Raw genomic sequence first — 24,925 nt, forward strand, 5'->3', positions numbered from 1 at the left:
CACCACCGGATCGCTCGTCGGAAACTCTCGTCGGGTGTGATCCTCTCCTCGAAGCTGCCCGTCGTCTGGATCCAGCGCGCGTCCAGGAACTCCTGCAACGGGCGCATCCGGAGCCTGCACAGGCGGATGGGGTAAATGCAAGAAGACATCATTCCGAGGAGGGACTTGATGGACCTCACTCTGGCCGTGTCCGCGACCAGCATCCGCTGCACCTTGCCCAAGATGGCCCTCGTCCTTTCCTCTGACGGAGAGGCCAGAAGCGACACTGTGTCGAGCTTCGCTCCCAGAAACAGTGCGTCTTGCGCGGGCACCAGGTGGGACTTGGCGTAGTTTATGGAGAATCCCAGGTCCGTGAGAAGTTGGACGGTCCTTGCCGTGTGCTCCACGGCGAGCTCCTTCGTCTTCGCTCGGATGAGCCAGTCGTCCAGGTAGGGGTAGACGTGGATCCCCTCTAGGCGCAGCTGCGCCGCCACCGGTGCGAGGCACTTGGTGAACACCCTGGGTGCCGCCCTCTATCCGAAGGGAAGGGCTCTGAACTGGTAGTGACGCCCTTGGACCACGAACCTGAGAAACTTTCGGTGTCCCTTTAGGATGGGAATATGGAAGTAGGCATCCTCCAAATCCAACGACGCCAGGAAATCGCCCTCCTCCAGCTGACCCAGGACGTGTTGGAGGGTGACCATCCGGAACTTCTGTGCCTTGATGAATTTGTTCAGTCGTCGTAGGTCCAGGATGGGACGCCATCCTCCCGTCTTCTTCTTCACGAGGAAGTATCTTGAGTACACTCCGGAGCCCCAAAGCCTCTTTGGGACAAGCTCGATGGCGCCCTTCTTGAGCATCGCCTTTACCTCCAAGAGAAGTTGAGGGACGTGATGTTCTTTCCTGGACACAGGGGGGACGCGTGGGCACCTCTTTAGAAACTCGAGCGCGTGACCCTGAGCTAGGGCGTCCAGCACCCAACGGTCGGTGGAGATGGACTCCCACACGCTGACGAAGCTCGCCAGCCGGCCTCTCACCGGGGTGCTTCGGTGGGGGCCCGACCCCACGGCCGGTTCAGTCCTGCTTCGACGAGGCTTTGCCGCCTTGTCCTCCTTGGCGACGACGGCGGGGTCCGCCTGACTTGCCTCGTCCCCTGTAAGCTTCCTGCGACGACGAACGGGCCGCTTGACGGTAGGTGGAAAATCCGCGGCTGGAACCTTTGGAGGCACCCTGTTTGCCTCCGCCGCTCCGAAAGGGCGGCCGCCGTTGCTGGAGAACCCCAAGAGCCTGGGCCGTCTCCGTGTCTGCCTTGATGGCTTGAAGGGAATCGTCCACTGTTTTCCCAAACAGGTCGTTTCCGTCGAACGGCATGTCTAAGACTCTGGTCTGCACGTCCTGACCGAAGTCAGTAGCCTTGAGCCATCCACGCCGCCTAAGGCACACGCCGTTGCCCAACTGGCGAAATCCAGTGTCAGCGATGTCCGTCGCAATCGTAATGGTGTGGTCCGACGCCACCCCTCCTTCCTGCAAGATCTCTAGGGCTTCCGCCCTCTTGTCGTCCGGTAGGAAGTCCAGCAGGGGGGCCAGTTTGTACCACAACTCCCTGTCGTAGCGGGCTACGATAGCCAAGGCGTTGGCCGCCTTAATCGTCGTTGCTGCAGACGAGATGACTCTGCGTCCCATCGTATCTAATTTCTTTCCCTCGCCGTCCGGCGGGGAGGTCGACGTAGAGGCCGCTTTTTTCCTGGCCGCCGCGGAGACAACCGAGTCCGGGGTCGGCTGTGCCCGAAGGCACAAGGGGGCCGCGTCTGGGACCCGGTACTTCTTCTCGTACCGATCCCTTCTAGCCGGCGTCGTGGATGGGTTCTTGAGGAGGGCGAGGCCCTCATCCCAAATATCGTCCAGTAGAGGTACAGAGAGGACCGTCTTCCTCTTGGCCTCGCGCCGTTGATAAAGGAAACCTTCCTTCTTCTCTTCCGGGCAGAGCTGGAAAAGCTCGGATGCCCTGGCAATCATGGAGTGAAACGATCCAATTTCGTCGGGCGGGGAAGCCCGGGTGGGAGGTGATGACGGCAGATCCTCGTCGTAAACCTCGTCGTCTGTACCCGTCGCGGCCGTGTCAGTCCCCGTATCATCCCCACGAGTCGTGGACGGGGGGAGGAGGGCTGAACAGGGCGCGATGGCTGAAAAGGAGGTGGAGGATGAATCCTTCTTCTCTTAGGGGGAGGGCTCCCAGAAGGGCCTGGCTCCGGGTCCCCCGTCGGGAGCGGTTCCTCCGCTGGTGGTAACGGCAGTCTCGGCCTTATCTCCGAGCATAAGGACTGTATAGCCAACAAAATGGCCACCGAGTTGACTTGCGGCACTGGTTGAGGGGAGTCCGACGGGCGGTCAGGGGCCCCGTCGGCACCCTCGACGTTATCGTCGTCTTCTAAGTCGGGGTCCCTCCCGACGGGCTGGTCTTCTTCCACGCCAACGCCGTGGCTTAAGACTTCGATCAGCTCTTCCTCAGAGGTTGAGGCCGAATCCACGACGACCTCCTGCCCCCCCTTTTTCTTCTCTGTCGGAGGTTTCACGGGGGTCCTGTTGATGGGCATAAAAGAGGACTCCCTCCGCGGTGGCAGGGAGACTCTGAGCCCCGAGGTAGCCACCACTGCTGTAGCCTCCACAGGCTGAGCCAGGGCCGCCGCGACTGTCTCGATAGAGGCCTTGGCCGGATGGATTAAGGCTTTCACCACCTTAGGTGCGCTCACTGCCTTCTCCTTGGGGGGGAGGGTCACTGCCTCGCTCCCTCTCCGATGGGGCCTTCGAGCTCGACCGGGGTCTCGCCGGGTGCTCGGCCTTCCTCTTACCCGAACCAGAGCGTTGGCTCGTGGTTGCTGGCGCTGGGGAGGATGCGCCCTGCCTGGCGCCCGTAGAGCCCGACCGTTCGGCGCTCCCGGTGCCAGTGGACGCGCGGTGCTTGGCCTTGTGTTGGACCCCTGTCGCCGGGGCGTCCTCAAAGGTCTTAGAAGACCGCTCGGACGATGACTTCTTCTTCTCGCCTGACGGGCTCTTCCCTTCCAGCCAGTTGGCGAGACGTTGATGGCGGTCCTTCATGGTCCGCTCCGACATATTGCCGCAAAACGCACAGTCCTTCTCCACGTGCGTCTTGTCCTCATGTAGGCAGTAAAGACAAATGGAGTGTTCGTCCTCCTTAAAGACATTCTGAAGCTGGCATCCAGGGCAGAACCTGAACAGCTTTCCGGGCGTCGAGCTTCCCTTCTCCTGGGCCATGGCCGAGATGGGCCTGAGAAACTTCTGGAGTCCTCCAAAAGCGTGGCTCGACGAAATCTTCACCCTTGAGGGGCGTAGACGAATCCGACACGGGTCCCCGTTGATCGGCAGAAGAAACGGTGGAGCTTGAGGCTCTTTTGACCGAAAAATAGAAGTTTTTTGGGAAAAAACGTGAAATAATAGCACTAACGCTCGAGAGCAATAGCACGAGGATCCCAACACTTGAACGTGCGGTAAAAATCTGAAGATGGCTGCCAGATGCGGGGCTTAGGTAGAGGGCAGTCATTGGCTGTGGTCAGTATGACGCAGAGATCAGTGATTGGTTACTACTACGAAAGACAGATCAGAAACGAAACTGATACTAATTTTTTCTTTACCGAGGATTCCCAGCCTGACGACGGGGAATATTCATGAGCATGTGAATCCATGCCAGACCCCATGCTGGAGAAATGGCAAAACAGGGTCAGAGGACGGCCCTTGATCCAAGATGTCTGTCAGATCATCCTGCACAAAGTCTTCTGCAGGATTAGACCAGCCCAGATAGTCCGAGACTCGTGCCATGAGTCTCCTATAAGAAGACACTGCATGAGCCCCAGGCTCACGTCGGCCAAACTCCACTTCCGGGGAAGTGCCCAGTCAATTGCATCATGGAGGGTCTGCCTCAACTCCTCCAACTGACTGTCCCCAGAAAAAATTGGAGCATCATCAAGGTCACCAGGTTCCTCAACCTCAGACCTTTCCTCTTCAAAAATATCATCAAGAGGGGGTTGAAACCCAACCTGGAGGCCAACACCGGCAGGGTTGGATTGGCCTTTCGGCCCGTGGCCAGGCCGAAATCGTCCCTGGGGAGTGGGGGCCGGTTTCTGCCCACGCCTGGGCCGGTTTGGAAGGAAAAAAAATAGATTTATTTTTTTCAAAATGTTTTAATTTTATTTTCTTCAAAAAAGCCTTTCATCCGTCTTAGGTCGATAAATGAGTACCAACACATGATGGGTGATATTGTATGCATATTTGTTCTATAAAAAGAGCTTAAAGGAATGGTTCGCCCAAAAATTTTTGTTTCAAAAATATGCAAAACCAAGCACATGGGCGCGTCCATTTTGTGAAATGGGTGCCCGCCTGTTGTGCTGGCTTTTGCTTTTGCGGCACTAGTAGTAAACAAAAGCTACTACTGGGTGGCTTTTCCTTCATTGGTGCCGGAACTCGGGAGGACGCGGACCGGAGACTACAGGCAGAAAAGCTGCAGCTGCATCTCGGTAAGTGCTATTTATTTATTTTTAAATAAGCACTAGCTGTGGTTTTTTCTAAATTTTCCGGGCTAGAGGATCCCGGAAAACTTAGAAATAAAACCTCAGCTTTAAATACGTTGTATTTATGTTTGCGGTCGCTTTTGAAGCGACCGCAAACATAAATACAACGTTATTGTGTTTGAAAACGCGAGCCTGAGAAACTTGGAAAGAAAAACCGCAGCATTTTCAAACACAACCGCGTTGTGTTTCTGCCTAAATCTGCTTTGCCATTTGGGGCTTTAGGGCTCCCCACGGGGAGATTCCTGCAGTCTCGCTAGGGACGAGGACCGAGACCTAGAGACACGTCTCTGCAACCCTTCGATTCCTTGTCCGTATGGGACCTCGACAGCTCCCGATGAGTATCGCGCCACAAACCCGAGCCCAAAGGTGTGCAAGCCACGGAACGAGACAGATCCAGGCCGGCTTTGTCAGAAGGTGCAACCGGACCCGTGTCCTGCCATTGAAAAATCATCATCATAGATTTTTTGAACACCGCCCATTCCTCCGGAGTTGAGGACTTCGTAGGGCACGTAACCTTCCTCAAGGCACCATCCTCTGAAGAGGACGGGGAAGGCGATCAGTGACGGCGCTTCCGCGAGTGCCGGGACGAGGAAGACGAGTGGCGGGAACCACTCCGGGACCGAGATCCCCGGAATTCCTTCCGACGCAGAGAGTCGCCCCTTGAGTCATCGGTGGAAACCCCTTTGGACTTGGAAGTCCGGGACTTACCAGGTTTCGAGCCCCTACCTACCTGGAGCTTCCCCTTACGCTCCCGCAAGACCTTTGAAGTCAGCAACTGGCATTTCAAGCAGTCATCGGTGTTGTGCGACTCGCCGAGGCACCACAAACAAATGCCTTGGGGGTCATTGAACATCTTAGACTTGCAGTCCCGGCAGGTCTTGAAACCGGACCACTGAGTCGGAGGAGTCGAAGAGAAAGACATCTTCAATGAAGAAAACACATGAGGCGCGCCGAGTCTCACAAAGTTAACACGTTTGCAGAAAAAACAGAACTGAGGCTACAGGCGCCGTGCGTCCTATTTATAACATCCTGTGACGTCGTCCTCGACGGAGGCCCTGGAGGGACATGGACCCGACACATTGACGCAGGACGCCCTCTGTCGAAAAAGTTTCCGAAGTGCACAGCTGTGGACATTACATGTCAAAGATGTAGAATGCGTTGGAGGACACAATCTATTCGAAGCCAGAAACCTTGAAGTCATCTCTTTCCTTCCTCCCTCCCTCACATTCAGAACCTTGCCAAGAAGGCCCACTTTCAACTCCGCCTCCTCAAAGGAATTCTTCCTTTCTTCACTCTCCCCCCAGAAGCTCTATGTCTCTAGAGCTCTGGTTCTCTCTAGGCTTGACTACTGCAATAGCCTCTTCCTTAATCTCCCCCTTCTCTTAGATCCCTCCAGCTAATCTAAAATAGGGCTGCAAGACTTATCCTTGGCCTCAAGCTCATGGACCGCATCTCTCCAGCCCTAAAATCTCTCCACTGGCTCCCGGTTGCTGCACGGATCAAATTCAAATCCCTCTGCATCATCCAAAAGGCTGTCTGGGGCCGGGGAACATTCTATCTACAACTGGCTCTCACTAAATACTCTCTTTCCAGATCTTTATGTTCTTCCGGCACCAACTCTGTGTGTCAAGTGCTTCGCGAGCTGGTGGCTGTTCTCTTTCCTCAGCAGGCTTCCTCCTATGGAACAGCCTCCACCTGCCCCTTCGTCTTGAGCCAGATCTCCTCAAAGTCCGGAAGCTCCTGAAGACCCTCCTTTTCACCTCCTCCTTCCCTTCTTCTGCTAAACCCTGCAGATGCTGAGATTGGTGACCAGGGCCCTTATGTGTCAACCGGGGTCCAAGCCTCCCACACCCAATCGTCTTCAGCCTCTGCCCGCTCCCAGCACTTGCCTTCGCATCCTCTGCCACCACAGGCCTGCTTACTTATTTATTGACAACTGACCACTCTCACCCAGTCACTTAACAGCTGCTTACTCTCTAGCAATTCCTCTTTGGTACAACTTGCACTTACACCCCACTTCCTTCTCTGTTCTCTCTCTCTGCACTTGCACTTTCTGAATGCTCACAAGGCATTGTAGGACTGCCTGTATCTTTTTTAATATTTTTATTAAAGTCCTCAATTTCTTTTTTCCTGGCATCACTAGCACAATTTACAGGGCAATTTAACTGATGAAATAAAAAAATAAGAGAACGTCAAAGGATAAAAAAAACGACCTCAGGAATGTACATCTAAATCAACACTACATTGTAATCAACAGCTTCACTTTGTTTCGCAAACTGTGGCTATGAGTCCTGAACAAGAACAATCTCCTGTTTAATCTGCAGTACCTTTTTCTGCCTATGGATCATCGCTCCTTCTGTGGTAGATTTACAGTTCCTTCTAATGCACATGGTCGACTGTCTCTCTCAAAGTAACCTGCATCTTTCCTGACAACTCCTCGCTCTCCTGCTAAGAACTGCAGCCTTTCAGCTTCAGCCTTAAAACCTTCAGCCACCATATCTGCCACTTCCTCTTCCACTTCCAGCTCCATAGCTGCCATCAACGCCATAGGGACTACTGCCAGAACTTCGTCCACTGCCAAAACCATTTATGCCGTTCATTGGTCCGTAACTAGACTGTTGCTGACCACCATAGTTCTGAATGTCATTGTAGCTACCACTACCGCCATAGCCAGCGCCTCCACTACCAAAGTTTCCTCCTTCGTTGTAGTTATCATAGCCTCCACTGCCGCCACCATACCCTACACCACCGTGGCTTCCATAGCCGCCACCATAACCACTGCTTCTTCCGCCACCGTAGCCAGAGCCACCGCCATAGTTTCCACCATCTACACATACTACACATAGCCGTTGTATCCTCCATCCCCACCACCATAGCCACAGCTTACGCCTCCTTCACGGTCACCGAAACATCCGATCCTTAGCTGCTAAAGTTACCACCACCTCAGCCCCCGAAGTTGCCCCCGCCATTGCCAAAGCTGGTTTCTCGTCCATCGCCAAAACTGCTTGCGCCACCCCCACAACCTCCCCTCGGTGCTCCGGTGGTCTGCATCTCTTTCTTAGAAAGTGCCCTTTTCACTTTGCAGTTATGCCCATTGATCGTATGGTATTTCTGGACAACAATTTTGTCCACTGTATCATGGTCATCGAATGTAACAAATGCAAATCCCCTTTTCTTCCCGCTCTGACGGTCTTCAATAACTTCAATGGTTTACATTTTTCCATGCTCTTCAAAATAGTCTCTAAAGTGATATTCTTCTGTGTCTTATTTAATACAACCGACGAACATTTTCTTTACGGTTAAATGTGCCCCATGTCCTGCAGAGTCTTCTTGAGATGCTGCATGTTTTGTTTCTACAATACGCCCATCAACCTTGTGCGGCCTAGCTGCCATTGATGCATCCACTTCTTCCACGCTGGAGTCTGTCACGAATCCAAAACCCCTGGATCGCTTTGTTTATGGGTCCCTCATAACCACGCAGTCTGTTAATTTTCCCCATTGCTCGAAGTGTTCCTTTAAGCTTTTGTCTGTTTCAAAGCTCAAGCCTCTGATGAAGAGCTTCCTCAACTGTTCCGGCTCCTTGGGATCTCGGCTGTCCATTGGTGCTACTTATGCTGCAAGACGCTTCTATGTTAGACCATTCGCCAAGGAGGAGGAGGAAGAAGAGGAGCGGTCTGCCTCCATCTTTCATTTTTTTATAGTCTTTTCATTCCCATGTTCCCTCCCTGTTGCCCGGTGGACGCTTTGAAACACGATTTACTTGATGTATAAGCGCCTTACGAATGCACAATAAATAAATATGCTCTTCGCCTCCTAAGTCGATTCCCCCCGATTTCCTGCGTCGATAATACACGTGCTAACAGCAGCTCCAAATGGATCGTGTATAAGAGCGGGTAGAGCAGACACGACTGTTTAGTGCCATGGGAGACCTTTCTCCCTTGAGAAAGGTGGCCGTTAATTGCTAAGCGCAGAGTAGGTGTCTGATAGTTGGCCCGAAACATCAATAAAAATATCGACCCAAAATCCATGGCCTCCATTACGTGCAATTGGAAGGACCATTCTATGTGATCAAACACCTTTTTGGCGACTAAGACAAGCATCATCGCTGGTGTCTGGGTTTTGGTAACTTTCTCTGTTAAATGGCAAACCCGCTTCTTATTGTCAAATGTTTATGTTCTATGAATGCTGATTGATCAATTAACGAAGTAGATTTTCCAATCTAGTTGCCAGTATCTAAGTGTATAATTTTGCTTTGAGATTGATAAGGGCAATGGGGCGATATGACCCGCATTGCGTGCTGTCTTTTTTAGGTTTAGGAAGCAGCACTGCCTTCGCCTCCTGCATAATCGGGGTGATTCGCCCAGCTTTCCCAAATGAATTGAACAGAGGCACCAGCATAAACACTGTCTTGTTAACAAATTGTAGGAAAACCGTCTGGCCCGGGGCCTTATTAACAGTCAGGGATAAAGTCGCTACCCTCACTTCTTGAGGCAAAATATCCCCTTCCAATGCCTCCATTTCCTCTTGTGTAATCTTTGTTAGGGGGCATTGGGAGAGATACAAGCTCTGAGCCTGTTCATGAGAGGAGTCTGACGAATATAAGGCAGAGTAGAATTCTGTAAAGGCTGTTATGTCACTGGAGAAGGAACCCCCCGCCCCAGCCCTGTTTTAATTTTGAGCATCATCCTTGATGCCTTTTTTCCCCCTCACCTGCAGTGCCACAAGACAATACGCCTTATTCACCTTGACATAATACCTTTGCTGTAAGTATAGCAGGTATCTGTCAGCTCTCCTATTTTCGAAAACATCCACTTGGCTCTTAATCCATCTGTATTCCTTCCAAAGTGGGTTTCCCTTGCCCTTTAACACCTTAAACATTACTTGTGGAGTTTAGTTTCTAACTCTGCCTTTAACTGATTTAGTTGTTTGTCTCTCTGTACCTTTTTTCAAATTAGCTGCCACCTAAGGGTCGTCTTAAATGCATCCCAAAAGGGTATGTTCCTGTGCGTCCACTGTCAGATTCATTGAAAAGAATTCCCCTATTTTGGTAATTTCCACTTCCAAAGCAGAGTCGCGCTCCTCTACTTGTATATGGCAAGTGTAATAGTTGCATGGTCCGATAGTGTTATCTCTCCCAAATCTACCTCTGTCACCTGCCCCAGTAAGGTGCTCGACAGTGTGAGAAACCTGAAGGCGTCCCCCTACCTAGTTCCTGGGGATCTGTCATCCAGGTGGCCAGGACACAGCCATCGCTATTGGATCCAGTTCCTGGGTGTGGACCAGTGAGAGGATCACCTGGATAGATGGGTCCTTGGGGAGTGGGAGACCGACAGGTGAGAAGTGGTATCCCCTTTTTCAACACCTTTTCTCCATCCTACTGCATAGGATATTCCAAAACACTGCCCCTCCCATTTTCCGCCCCAAACACTCTTGCACAACACGAATGACAACAGACTAACACACGAGGCGTTTACCCAACATGTTCAAATACAAGGCTCAGGCAAAGTCAGCTAATTGACCAAAATCACACACCCCAGACAGGCATTTCCCTTCCTCACAGGGATAAAAGGTGGAGCACGAGAGCACAGGACAAGCAAGGCAGACCGCATGACGTGAGAACTAACTCAGCACGCCAGTTCAAGAGGAGGAGAAAGAGGGCGCATACCAAGAGGGATAACGAGGAGAAATGTGACCTTGCCCTTTCCGACTAAGGCCTGTCAATCCTCAGCAGAAGGAATTGTAAGACCGTGAATAGCCAGCGTGTGTTGCAGCAGGTGTCAATGGTACACAAGACCCTCCTCTGCTGATAACCAAGACGGGGAGAGATGCTTGTCTCCATGGTACTAAACTTGACTCCAAAGAGAAAGAAAGTCAAGCGATTCATCAGAGCCGGTGAGTCGGGGGAAAGACCATAAGAAACCAAACTGTGTTGAACGAAAAGTAGCAAACGGCTAATTGAATTTGGAAAGCATAAAGAGCAATTGATGTGAAAGGGGGAAAACCAGCAATAGAGGAGCCCGGCACCACGTGGGGGCTCACTCAGGAAGCTCTGGACGATTATCAAAGTATTGAAACTACCAGAACCAGAAGGCCTTGGGAAAGGCGAGAAGTGGGGTCGAAGTGATCATACCGGGGTCAAGTAAAATCCACTGTACAGTCGAAAGTCTTTGGCTGACAGATGATTGTAAAGTTAAGAGAAGTGAATCCCTCATCCTAAGAGTTGAATGGAAAAGGTACGATTGACATGATTGGCAAGAATGAACCCGAAGGAGAGATGCCGATAAAAGAGTGCGAAATCTTAAGTCCTGAAAATACAGTGTGTTGACAAGAATGAGCCTGACCGAGGCATGTCCACAGTGAACTTTTTAGCTAAGGATGGCAAGAGAACCCGGCAGAGGGATGCCGACTAAAAGGGGCAAAGCTTGAAGAGCTGTTTAAAAAGACATTAAGATTCATGAATGCAAGAAAAGCATAAGTGTACCCGGAAGAGGGAAACTGACATCAGAGAGGGGACCGAGCCCGAAAGAGGGAGATCCAGGGGTGAAATGTCATCACCCAAAGCCCATTGTGAAAAGGAACATTTTGTTTGTTGTATTGAATATCAGGCCCTCGAAGGCAAGATACATTTGTTGAAAAGAGACTTAACCATCGAAGAACCTGATACGAATGGTCGGCTTGTGCTGGGAAAGCGCGAGTGTGTGCTGAGCTCAGGAGATCCACCTTGTCCCGTGCTCTAAACATGAGGAAGGTAGACCCCTGGCAATCACATCCTGACTTTTTATTTGTGAAAACTTGTCTTTATTTGAAACGCCTATCCCACACTTTCTGTAATTAGTTGTAAGGATTAGGCAATAGTTTTTTTTAGTATAGGCCTTTTATTTTGACAAGACGTCACAAAGACTGCCTTATTTTTCATTTGATGGTCGAAGCTTGCTCCCATCTTATATTTAGGTTAGGCCTTTTTCTGGTGACGTGATGTTACCTTCCTTCCCATGAAAATAACAGACCGTAGGAAAAGGTCCATTTATATTTCACCTGCTCTCGCACCAAGGCCCTCATCACTGGTCCCATCATTCTTCTTTTCAAAAGTGTTGACTGTGCCAAGTCCTGATCTAACTGGAGCTCAGACCGGTTAACCTTTATCGGACCAGCCCTTCTGGCGGCTGCTAGTATCCGGTCCTTCTGACAACACAGCTGCGGCACCACCACTATGTCACTTGGTCATGTGCCCAGCCCCCACCCTTTGGGCCCCACTTTGTAGATATGGTCTAGCTGCATCTCCGACCAGTCCTCCATCTCCAGTATGTCTGCAGATACTTGCTTTGCCGTCTCACGCACATCTTTATCAGATACCCCCTTCGATAGTCCTTTTATTTGTACATTAGAGCTTCTCGAGCGGTTCTACAGGTCTTCTCTCTGGATTTCCAAGTTCTGCATGACCCTCGCTAAAACATTGATTTTCTGCTATTTCATGTATGGATCTTTCTGCTGCATCGGTCCGCTCCTCCAAGTTTGCTATATCACCTTTATTTTCCTGTAGTGACTGGCATAGCTCAGCTTGTATTTTACTTAGTGTGACTGAATTATCTCTGTGATTTTGTCACTGAACTCTTGAAAGCACCGAACATCTTGAGTGACAGACTGCTCCTTCGCCGGGGCCGACGGTCCCTCAGGCTTGCCATCTGCCAGGGACCCCAGTTTGTTAACTGTGCCTACCTCCGTGTCCTTCCTCCAAAGTCTCTGTAAATTGCATTTTTGGCACACGGTTGGTGGGAGGGGCTGCATTTCTTTATTTTTATTCTTCGACATCAGGAAGAAACACCTTGGCAGGGGATGGGCTCTTATCCCCTCCTGTCTTGTCTTGTGTCCTTGAGCTACTGTGTCCTTCTCCATTACCCTGTGCCAATTTCTTGGGAGTCCCCCTTGTCAGAAGCTGAGCACATTTTTCAGCGTCTGCAGGTCTCCCCCACGCTTGTTGTTCAGTCCAGTAAGCTCCCAGCCACCTGGCCTTTGAAGTATAAGAGTGCTGCTCTCTGTGTGTCCTTGCTTGGCGGCTACAACTTCCTTAGAGTATCACAGGCCCTCTCTCCACCTTTTTGAGAACTTTTCAGGTCGCGGACCATCCATTTCTTTGGGTAATATAGCCAATTGCTCCTGCTGTCACTACGATTTTCTTATCTGCTACTCTTCTCTTGTTGTCCTCCCTCACTCCACTGTCGGGGCTCCAGGCAGGTTCAGCCCACTGCCAGTCCAGTGCACCAGCCTGTGTCCGGTAAGCCCCTCAGATGTGTGGGCCCATTTTGCCCTCGGGGACCCTCTCCCCTATGTAGTGATGGGGGGGCAGTGGGAGCTCAACTGATTCTCTTACCCTAAGTGAGGGTCAGCTTCTTGCCCACCTGGCCGCTTGTTCGCCAGGCACAGGCCTCAGTGTGCCCTGCCGACTGGCAGGCTTAGGGAGTGCAGCGGTCCCACGTCGGCTCCACTTCGATCCTTGCCCTGAATGAGGGTCGGATGCATGCCTGCCCATCTTGCTCCCAGCAGGCCCGGGCATAGTGTGCCCCACTGTCTGGGGGGCTTGAGTGCTTTTCCTCCTCACTCCGCTTTACTGCTTCAGCCCACTCTGGCATCCCGCCCAGGAGCTGCTGGATCGCAGCCTCACCAAACCTGCTTCCCCACGAGCTTGGAGAGGGACCCCCCCCCCCCTGCTCACTGCAGCGCCAGCCCACAGACTACATCTGCCACTTGCCACAGCTCTTCCTCCCTTCCGTGGGCCGCTCTGGCTCCTCGTCCGTAGATCACTGAGCTGCGGCCTGGCTGTGCTGTCAACCAAACCCAGCGCGAGGCCTGGCTCCCCTCGGTCACAGAAGATGCAGTCTGCTGAAAATAGTAGTGACCAGCTGCAGCTTCACTTTCTCCGCCACAACCCGCTCAGGTTCCCCGCCTGGGGAAGGCTTATTTGCAATTTCTCCTTCTTGTTGTGCGCCGGGTGGGGTTGGGGATCATGGTGGTAGCTTGAGTTACGATGCTCCCACTCCGGCAGCCATCTTGAATTCCAGTTCCCAGCCTTTTTAATTATGCTCATTAACAGTTTGTACTCTCTGTATGTGAAATCCTTCAGCTTCTTCTCCTTTTGCAAAGCTTTGAAAGGAATCCAACTGCCATTGGCAATCAAGTCGTCAATCCTTTACAGCCCTGACAAATGCCATGTATGTCAGCACAATCTTTTTTATTCCACCAAATTCAGGGATTAAACCAAAGCAAAGCCTTTCCTGCCACATATGGGTCCATTGCAGTTTAATTGACATCTCAAAAATTCTGTTTGTTCCGCCAACACATCCATCCTTTGGATCCTTTATTCACTTCTGCTATGATCCAGGGACCTGCATCTTCTTTCAGGAAGGGCAATATATGGAGAGATAAAAAAACGTGTTGGTAAAATTCTAAATTAGATACGTTAACCCTGCCCCTTTCAGTGTTGGTAATTGCGGTTTCCAAAACGCCATTCTTGGCGGCTTTCCGTCCAACAGGAATCGCTGAATCAATTTGTCTATTACTCGGTAAGGTCTTCCCTTAGGAAAGAGTGGGATTTTTGAAAGAATGTAATTGATCTTTGGAGTCACTGTCATCTTAATAGCATTTACCTTGCACCAAAGTGATAACTTCAAAGCCAACCATCTCTCCAGATCGGATTTCAATTCGAGAAGTACTATGGCTAAGTTGACCATCTCACCTGGATCACTTGCAAGCCAAATACCAAGATATTTAATCTTGTCATCACACCAACAGAAGCCACAGTCTATGGCATCCTCCTTGCAGCAAGATACTGTGAGGGGCATAGCCTCAGATGTAGCCCAATTTACTTTTTATCCAGAGATCTCTGCAAAATCGTTCATTGTCCCCATCTGAACCGGTAAGGAGCCTTGCAAATTCTGCAACACCAATAATCTGTCATCTGCATACAGCCATATCTTCTGCTCCATTCCTCCGCCATTAACAGCCTGTATTCTTTTATCTTCCCTAATACATTGCACCAGAGGTTCCATAGCCAGGACAAATGGCAGCGAAAGTGGGCATCCTTGCCTGGTTCGCCCCTTTAAATCGATGACCTCTGAACAAAAAACATTAGTGACAATTGAAGCTGTCGGTTTGCAATACAACAACTTGATCCATCGTGAAATGTTATTTCCATAGCTCATCTCCTTTAATGTTCTGAACAGAAACTGCCAATCAATGCAATCAAACACCTTTTCTGCATCCAGCAATAGTGCCTGCACCACAGTTTTAAGCTTTTTACTCTCGTACTTCGCTAGAAACAGTTAACGCATGAATGGCGCACCTTCACAAAGCCTGCTTGATTCACATGAACCATCTTCTGTGTGCCTGATTCCAAGCGTAAAGCCAACACCCTGGCCCAAATCTTAGAATCTGCAATAATGAGACTGATTGGACGTTAGCTTCTCAGAGAAGTTTCATCCTTTGCTTCTTTAAGGAATAGTGTGATATGAGCAAATAGATGAAAGTTCTGTGAACTCATTCTTCAATAAGGTAGTCATAACTAAGCTGTCAATTTTAGAACAGAAAGAATTAGGCAAGGATTTGTCAACGCGGAAACTGCGGAAAACGGTGGGACGTCTTAATGTGGGCAAAGGCCCGGGCCCAGGTGGTCTTCTAGCTGAGTACTTAAGGATAATACCCGAGCCTATCTTTGGGGCACTTGAAAGGATACACACAATGCCTCTTTTATGGAAGGAATTTTGCAATATACGTTCAGGACCTGACCTTCGATGGGGAACATCTGTTTAGCGCCAAAGCCAATAAGTCCCTTGAGAAATTTAAAGAATCGAAATTGAGAGAGAAGTCGCTGGGACTGGCAGTGCAGCAGAATTTTGCTTTTGGATTGAGAGGATGAGGCTAGAGGCGGTATTTCACTTTCCCCGAAAAAAGCACAGCTCTCCCAGCACAAGCAGGGGCTTTAAAGGTTCCTGTGGCCAGGGAGAGGAAAAGGAGCGTCAAGACAGACTCCTCCTGATGTTGTGTTGACAGCACCCGCATCTCAGAAGCCTCTCTGTGGTCTCCCCCAAAGCATCTCTTGGAGAGTCTGCGAGATTGTGGATAAATGAAAAGAGATCACATTCAACATCTGGGTCTTCCAATTGGTCGAGCTGGGCTACTGCCTACTATTTGTGCATCATCACAAGAAAAACCTCTGCCAGCCTCCCGAACGGCCGGAACGGGAACTCCAGGAAAAGCTGCACACAATTCTATTGAAGGGAATAGTAGAGGAGCCAGCCGAGGAGAAAGGCTCGGGCTAGTATTCTAGATTCATGCTGGTTCATAAAAAAGCAGGACGACTCCATCCCATCCTGGACCTCAGGGCCTTGAACAAGTTCCTGAGGAAAGACATTCAGGATGGCGACATTGAGGGAGATTCGCCAAGCTCTTACAGCTCCAAGATTGGCTGGCGTCGCTGGACCTTCAGGATGCCTATTTCCACATGCCTATCCACAAGAAGCACAGGCAATTCCTTAAGTTCCTCATTGGGGGCGTCCATTACCAGTTCAAGGTGCTCCCTTTTAGCTTGACCTGCCCAGCGTTTTTACTAAGCTGATGGCAGTAGTGATGGCCCATCTCAGGAGATCTGGAGTCTTTGTATTCCTGTACTTATATAACTGGCTTGGTCGCCAGAGCAGGTTTTGAGGCAACTCAAGGACACTTGCTCGATGTTACACAAATTGGGTTTCTCCCAGAACGTACAGAAAGGAAAAAGTTACTTACCTGTAACTCCTGTTCTCCAGCATGGGTCTGGCATGGATTCACATGCTCATGAATATTCCCTATCGTCAGGCTGGGAATCCTCGGTAAAAGAAAAAAACAGTTTCACTTTAGCTTGAAAACTGTATTTCTCCTCTAAATCAATCACTGTCCTTTGGGTCATACTGCCCCTGTCCAATGATAATCCTATCCCTAAGCTCCATCCCCGGAGGCCATATTCAGATTTGTTAGTACAGAAAGTGGCAGTATGAACGAAGAAGAGCAACAGAGGGGAAGGCAGGAGGGTTTTCTCATTTGAATCCATGCCAGACATATGCGGGAGAACATGAGTTACAGGTAAGTAACTTGTACCTTTCTCCAGCATGGGGTCTGGCATGGATTCACATGCCCATGAATAAAGATTACAAAGCAGTACACATACACAACCGCAAGAGGTGGCAAGGCTCAAAGGAAGTAAAAACATTCACCCCTGGAACAGACTCACCTCAAGTGAACAGATTGTATAGCACCGCTTGGCCGACCTGAACTGCTCCCTGCAATCCCTGCAGGGGACATCATGCCCAGCAGCGACTTGACGGCTTGCACAGTAGCAGACGACAGGTGCTGCACCTTCCCTAGGATGGCCATCACCCTCTCTTCCGAGGGAGATGCCAGACAAGTACTGTGTGAGTCGGCCTCACAGAAACAGAGCTTTCTGCAATGTCTCCAAGCAGGACTTTGTAGAATTTATGGAGAATACCAGATTCGTCAGCAGACGTACTTGTCCTCGTCCATGTGCTGGCTTGCCAGAGCGTGGGAGCGGGGTCTGACGAGCAAATCATCCAGGTAAGGGTAGACGCGCATGCCCTTCAGACGAAGATGCACTTCCACCAGAGCCAAGCACTTTGTAAAGATGCTTGGGGCCAATTTCAGGCCAAAAAAGAGCACCTTGAGCTCCTTGAACTGATAGCGTCTCCCCTGGATGACGAATCATAGGAACTTGCAGTGCTTCCAGTGGATGTGGATGTGGCAGTAGGCGTCCTCCAGATCCAGAAACGGCAGGAAGTCGCCTACCTCCAGTTGGCCGAGCATGTGCTGCACCATGACCATCCTACATTTCTGGAACTTCAAGTACGTATTGAGGCGTCTCAGGTCCAGGATCAGCCTCCACCCTACTGACTTCTCTGGAGAACACTCAGGAGCCCCAGAGGCGCTGGGGGACAGGCTCTATTGCCACTTCAACATTGCATGGACCTCCTGCAGCAGCTGCGCCACATGTTCTTGTCGAACCACCGGGGGAATACAAGAACACCTGTTTTGGAACTCCAAGGTGTGTCCCTGTTCGAGAGTGTCCAGCACCCATCAGTCGGTGGTGATGGTCTTTCACGCGCTGATGAACCTCGCCAGCTGGCCTCCCACTATGGTGAACAAGTGGGGTCCCGAGTCGATGGCCGGTTATGCCTTGTTTCGGGGGCGGAGCTCTGCCCCGAGGGCGGAACAGATGCTGTCCCCCGCTGCCTATATGCCTGTGAGCAACTTCTGTAGGCCTCTTCGAGTTGTGGAGTGGGAAGGCTGCCGATGAGGGGGGATATATCCCTTGGAGGACCTGCCAGGCTTTCTTTTCGAGTAACAAAAGGACGACGACTGACTTTGCTGCAGGGTACCCAGCAGACGTGCCATCTCTGTGTCTATCTTGATAATTTGCAGAGAATCGTCGACAGTCTTGCCAAATAAGTTCTCTCCATCAAATGGCATGTCCAACACTTTGCACTTAACGTCCAGTCTGAAGTTGGTGGCTTTCTGCTTACGAAGAGCCACTATGTTGCCCATTTGATGGAACCCAGTGTCCGCGATGTCCACTGTCACTGTGATGGAGTGGTCCAAGACCACTTTCCCCTCCTAGAACAGTGCCAGAGCATCTACCTTCTTGTCTTCAGGTCCAAAATAGGGTCCAGTTTATACAATAATTCCCGATCATATCGGGACAAAATGGCCAGGGCATTAGCGGCCTTAATGGTGCTGGCAGCAGTATAGATGATCCTTCTCCCTATAGCGTCAAGCTTCTTCCCCTTCTGGCCCCGAGGCACCAGGGACGAGGACAACTGGTTCACAGAGCATTTCCTGGCCGCAGCTGAGACCAAAGAGTCAGGTAAATGCTGGGACCTCAGGCGCTTAGGGGTAGAGTCCGGAACTCTGCATTTCTTTTCGAGCCTGTCCTGCTTGGGTGGAGCGGTGCTCAGATTCTTCATTAGGGCCAGGTCCTCATCCCAGATATCGTCCAGCAAAGGGACAGACATGATGGTCTTCCGTCCGACTCACAACGTTGGTAAAGGAATCTTTCCTTTTTCGTCTCCTCAAGCCCCAGTTGCAAAAGTTCAGAAACCCTGGGCATCATCATGTGGAATGGGCAGATCTCATCCGGCTGAGAGGCCCTGTGCAGTTCATCCACGTCCACTGGTTCCCAGTCAGCTGGTACGATGTTATTGGCTTCATCGGTGTCCGTAGCAGCCATATCCAACGTATCCATGGCACGATCCCCATTAGGCGGTCAAGTCCCGAGGTAGAGGCAGTGGTAGTGGTGTCGGTTGATGCCTTGGACCAGCATGGTCCTTTGACCTGCACTTGCCTGGGTGGGGCCCCTTGGAAGCGGTTTTGGGGGACTCCTAGACTGAGAAGGATCCGGTATCGGCGTCACTCTCTGTTGAATTTCTGATACAAGCGTGTGCAGTGTACCCACAATGTCCAAAGGTATGCCCATGGGCTGAGGAGTGGAAGAAATGAGATGTTGAGTCTCCGGACTGGTGCACCTTTTCTGGCGAGGTGGAGGACCAGGCTCGCCTCGTGGCGACCCACCCACAGACATGGGTCCCTGACCCCCTTCGTCATCTGAATAATCATCTTTGGGCAGATTGTCGTTGCCCTCATTGCAACTCGTATAAATCTGTACCGTGGTTTCGTACTCCTCATAGGGTCTGTAGGAGTTTTACCATTTCTGGAGACTTCTGGGGAGGAGCGGCTGCTGTCCCCATTCCATGGGCCTTTTCCAGAGCTGCAGCAGCTGCTTGACGCCATGGCAGTAGGTACATCCGCGGGGTGACTGTGGACACCACTGTCGTGGCCAACCCCCTTTTTGGTGGTCATCGACGGGGTGGTAGCAGGAGCCTTCGTCGTGGTCGTGACCATTGATGAGGAAGCTGTCTTGGCCGGTTGAGCTGCCGATGACGAGGGGGGCATCGAAGGGCCTCCTTTGGATCTCTCCGTCACCTTGTCTGCCAATGATAAGCAGAGATTTGAAAGAGTCAAGGACTTTCTCTTAGAGGGAGCGCCCCTCACTGGTTGGTGACGGCGACCTGGTCTTCCCGAGCTGGGACCTGCAGCAGCGGTGAACACAGTGGGATTGACGTGCAGCCTTTCCATTTTTCGGACCCCAGAGTGCGGGGCTTCCTCAAAGGATCTCAATGTCTTTTCTGAGGGAGTTTGTTCGTGGGACCGGTCAGTCCTGGGGGAAGCATGAGCATGCCTGAAAGAGTCAGAGGCCTTGCCCGATTTCAGCCATACTGCCGGCCTGCTGTACCGATCCTTCTTTGTCTCTTTTGAAAATCCAAACCTCGCATCCCTCCTAATCGTGGTCCAGATGCAGGCAATAAGACATTTATGGTGTCGGTCTTCGACTACTAAGTCCCGCAAAGGACATTTCGCGCAGAGTTTGAAGAGGCATCTCAAGCCTGGGCCTTCTCAAAACTCGATGAATCATCCGCGATGTAGTGTGATCTTCGCCAGTAGCAGATCCTCGCTGCTGGTAGTCGACCTCCAGTAAAAACATTAGACAAAAAACAATCAAAAACATATTTGCCCAAAACTTGAAATATGAAAAAATAGCTTGGAGAGCTCTAAGGATTCCCAACACTGAAGCATGCAGTAAAAATCTGAAGATGGCCTCCAGGGGTAAAGCTTAGGAAGAGGACCGTCATTGGACGGGGGCAGTATGACGCAAAGCACAGTGATTGGTTTAGAGGAGAAATGCAGTTTTCAAGAAAAAGTGAAAATGTTTTTCTTTAACCAAGGATTCCCAGCCTGATGGGGAATATTCATGAGCATGTGAATCCATGCCAGACCACATGCTGGTGAATCACAGGTTTCACGAGCACAGAGGTTCTAATTCTTCCGAGCAGTCTAGGACACTCAGAAGGCTTTACCTCCTGAGGAGAGTGTCACCAACGTGGCAAAGATGGTCAGTCTTTTTTATCTCTTTTTTAATTTGTATATGGTTACAAAACCTTTTATAAAACAAGTTACATAAAATGTTAACTCAGACATACATATCAAAACTTTGCACAGAAATTTTTAAAAAATGTGTACAAGAAATGTTTAACTTGTATCAATACTACAAGCATTCCCGATACATTGCTTCCTCAGTGGGGAGGTCAATTAATTTCATGGTGATCCTCATTTGCAATTCCCAGTCAGAATCTAAATTTGGCCACCAAATTTCTTTCAAGTTCTAAAGTTACACAGTCCTCCACAATTCAATAGGTTCGGCAGGAGGTATTTTTAGCAGACCATATTGCTTCTTACCAACACTCGCACCGCATTTGTTGTCAATGCTGCGTCATGACCAGAGATCAATCTTTCCCAAAACATTTCTGAGAGTATTCCCTCCTCTCTGTCCACATATCTACTAAACAGGGTGACTAACGGGCCACTTGCCCTCACACTCCATTAGTAAGTGTTTCAATGTTTGATTTAGTGTATTTTCGCAAGCTGCACATAGTGTCATGATGCCTACCCCCGGAGCACCAGGCTAGGCCCAGCACCCCCGGGAGCAGGCATCACACCCCCGGGTAAAAGCCCAGCGGCCCTTTATAGGGGCTCTTTGGACTCTCATGTTGGACAGGCGCCAGGCTCATAAGGGGAAGTGTTTGGTGCACTTACCTGAAGCAGACCATGCTGCACACTCACCTGATGCAGACCATGCTGCATGAAGAACCAAGCCAAATGAGGCTTAGGTGGGACTATTTTTCTGAAGGAACTATTTTGTTACTGGGGTGGGGCTGTGGAAGAATACTCACCTGGAACTTCTTCCAAAGCTATTTAAGCCACGCCCGGACAGCCACACGTGCTTCGCGTTGTTCTGCATCCCAGCAGCTGAACGCTCACCGTGTCAGCTCCAGCAGCTGGACTCCAGGCACGCCCGCCTCAAACCTGGAACACCTGTAAGGGAATAAGAGAAGAGAAAGGTGAAAACCAAGAACTTATTCAACCTTCTTACCTGCATCCGGAATCTTCACGCCAGCATTCCTGAAGGAAGACTTCCATTTAAAAGCACTGCGTTGCTCGCTGCAGCGCCGCGCTTCACTCACCTGTTCCCGAGACGCCGCCCGGCTCCATCGCGGCTCTCAGCACCGGTCGCCACATCTCTGCACCTAGGGGAGAGAAGAAGAGACAAAAGGTGAGCAAGGGAACACAAGAGGAAAGCCGAATTTTCAGCCATATTACTTACCGGCTTTTCTTGGTGAACCATTCCACATCTCGGGTCGGTGCCGCATCTTTGGCAGGTACCGCACCCCGGCCCCTATGGGGAAAGGACAAAAGACATTACTGGGGAATTATAATGACATTTAGAGGGGTCGCCCTCATCACTAACTCACCTGACTTTACCACCGGCAATTTAACCCCTCAAAGCATCGCCTTGTTCTGCACCTGAAATAAAGGACAGAAAAGACAACATAAAAGGAGGCTCACACTTGAACTTTTGCATCTTCATACTTATGGCGTATCGCTCAGAAAAGTCAAGTGGATGTGCCAGCGCCATTCTGAAAACCAGTGAAGTAACTGGACGAACGCGCGCCCCTGCTCCAGAAGCAGGATGGAGAGTTCATCCTTCCAAACCATAAGGTGAACTTAAACCGGGGGTTTTGGAGGAATCAGAGAAGAACGAAGGGGGGAAGGAGGGAGCAAGCACACTATTCAGCAGACAGTTAATCCCCTTTCTCATCTGCAGAAGGATATTCCTACGGGCCCGACAAGCAAGATTTGGGGGTCCCGTTCAATCGGTGGTCCGAATTCTGCGCATCACGCTTGAAGAGGCCACAGCAACCCAGACCAGACCAGCGCCTCCGTGGGAGCCAGGTGAGCTTTACACATAGTTTTTGGGCTATATCACCTTGCCTTTGTTTGGCTAATAACTCTCCAGTATATATTAGATTCAGTCGAACTCTAAGGACATTTCTCCTAACCTTCCAGTTAGGAAATTTTTTGCAGGTTTCTCGGGAGGTAGCCCAGTTTCTTGTCGACCGTCAAAAATAAGTTTGGAGTAGCTGAATTTCGTAAATTTTCAATTGATCCAGTCTCTCAATTCCATCGCCCTTTTGACTTTCAGAGGATTATTAATGAATGTTTTGAGATCTGTGTCTGCTTTTACTAGGATCTCCTTGACCTTTAACTCCAGATTGGAGAGAATCTCTGATTAAGAACGCTCAAGGTAACCCTTGATCTCACTGTATAACGTAAGTTCTTGTGTAGTAACAATCAGGCGGAATAGCGACAGCAATTTCCATTCTGCAAGGGATCCCAATGATTTTAGGCCCAGATCAAAGACTAGTGGTCATTGTGCACATTGGTAACCCAAGGACTTTCTTCCATATCGTGCCCTCTAGTTTTTGCCAGTTTATGTGCCAGAGCAATGGTTTAGCCTCCAGTCAATATAGAATCACTGGTACTGCTTTCGCTACGTAGAAACTGATTTGGGGGAGAATCGAGAATTTACAATACTTGGCACAAATCTTTTTCATCTGGGGGATGAGTTGCATGATTTTCCCGTTCACATCCATTTCTACTTCATATATTGCTGGTGATGTATATACCTTATATCCCAAATAGGTAACATCTTCAACCCTTAGAATAACTTGGCCCCTCCAAAGCCCAGTTAGAATAGTGAATCTTTTTTCTTGCATGCCTGAATATGACTCTTAGATTTTAATGGATTAATCGACTGTCCATTTGTCTCCACATACTCACCTAGCCTGGTCAATAAATGCTGTAATCCAATTGCTTTCAGCAGGATGATATCATCAGCGTAGGCCAGCCAATGGATCCTCCTGCCATTAATGACAGGACTGGCCCACGCCGATGACTCTAGAGAGATGCCCATATCCGCCAAGTACAGACTGAAGAAGAGAGGAGCCCGCTAACAACCCTGTCTGACTCCTCTATCCACCCTAATAATCTCTCATAGGTAACCCTGATCATCGAGTTGCACTCTCAGTATGGTATCCCGATGTAATTGAACCAACATTGATAGCAAACCCTCGGGGATCCCTAAGCTCCTTAGTTTATTCCACCCATGCCCCATACAAGGGAAGATCTCCCTTTCCCTTAGTGTTTTCACTAATCGGGCTCAAAACAAGATCATTCAGGGCGGTAGAAAGTCCTTGTCTAAATCCTGTTTGATTACCAGACAGAATATGCACACTTTCCACCCATTTTGTAAGATCTTGTAACAACAATTTCATGAACACTTTGCTTTCTATATTGAGGAGGGCAATCGCCCCCTTGAAAAATGGTATAACAATTGCAATTTTCCATGACAGTGGAAACATCTGTCGCATGAGTATCTCTCTGAAGAGTCGATTTAGCACCTTACATCAAAGAACGGTGTTGTTTTTCAGGACTTGGTATGTAAGCCCATTCGGACCAGCGGCTCTTGAGGCGGATGACTTAGATATTATGTTCACTATGTCTTGCTCGACGAAAGATGTCCAGAGGACATCTGCTTCCACTTTGAACGAATTTATTTTCCGGTTCTCAAAGTTTTTTGTCAGGTAATCGACCCAGCTGTACTCTGATACCAGATTGCATTGGTTATTAGACAAACGAGATTCCAGCTGGCCGATGACCGACCAAATGTTTCTAGAGTTATTGTTATTTACTAACTGCAGCATCAGCTGTCCATTTTGTTGCAATTGTAACATTCTTTGACCTACTGACCAATACTTATATGCTTGATTCCATTTCTTAGCCTCTCTTCTATAACTCTCAGGACTAAGTTGTGATCTTTTCCGCCTTCTTAACCTTTGCCTAAGCTCCTTTTTTTCTTGCCCTGGTTTCTTCATCGATGGTCAGTCTTTTCCAGAATCCTAGCAGTCTTCTGGGATCCACTTTCTTGCATTCGTTGGGCCTCATGGCATCCAGTATTTTCCTGGTGCCTCAGGCAAGGCTCTGGATGAGATCCCTGCAGTGGCTTCTGGGGAGACAGTGGACGCAGTACTCGAGCAAGATGTCGAGGTCTCTGATAAACGACCTGGCTTGGTGGAATGACAAAACAAACATGTTGACAGGAGAACCTTTGTGGACCCCATGGCCGGAGGCGCAGGTAGTCACAGAAGCCTCTCTGAAGGGCATGGGGCTCATTACAGCCCTCTTCAAGTCAGCTGCCACTGGACCCTGGAGGAGAAATCTTGCCACATAAAACTGCCGGAGATGCGGGCAGTAAGACTAGCGCCGACAGTGTTTGTGCTCTCTCCTACAGGGGAAGCATGTCCTAGTCTTAACAGAAAACACAGTGGCCATGCACTACCTTAACAAACAGGGAGCCATGAGATCACTACCCGTGT

At 50.0% G+C, this 24,925-nt stretch overlaps 1 protein-coding gene and 1 pseudogene across 5 annotated transcripts in view; both read right to left on the reverse strand.

Moving 5' to 3' along the window:
• Positions 1-24,925, reverse strand: part of ASAP1 (ArfGAP with SH3 domain, ankyrin repeat and PH domain 1) — a 2,617,237-nt gene that overhangs the window by 1,223,434 nt on the left and 1,368,878 nt on the right. The window lies entirely within an intron of this gene.
• LOC138498686 (heterogeneous nuclear ribonucleoprotein A3-like) lies at positions 6,771-8,184 on the reverse strand (annotated as a pseudogene).

Source organism: Ambystoma mexicanum, chromosome 5q (assembly GCF_040938575.1).
Source record: "Ambystoma mexicanum isolate Mex_15411 chromosome 5q, UKY_AmexF1_1, whole genome shotgun sequence".
NCBI classification, from domain to species: domain Eukaryota; kingdom Metazoa; phylum Chordata; class Amphibia; order Caudata; family Ambystomatidae; genus Ambystoma; species Ambystoma mexicanum.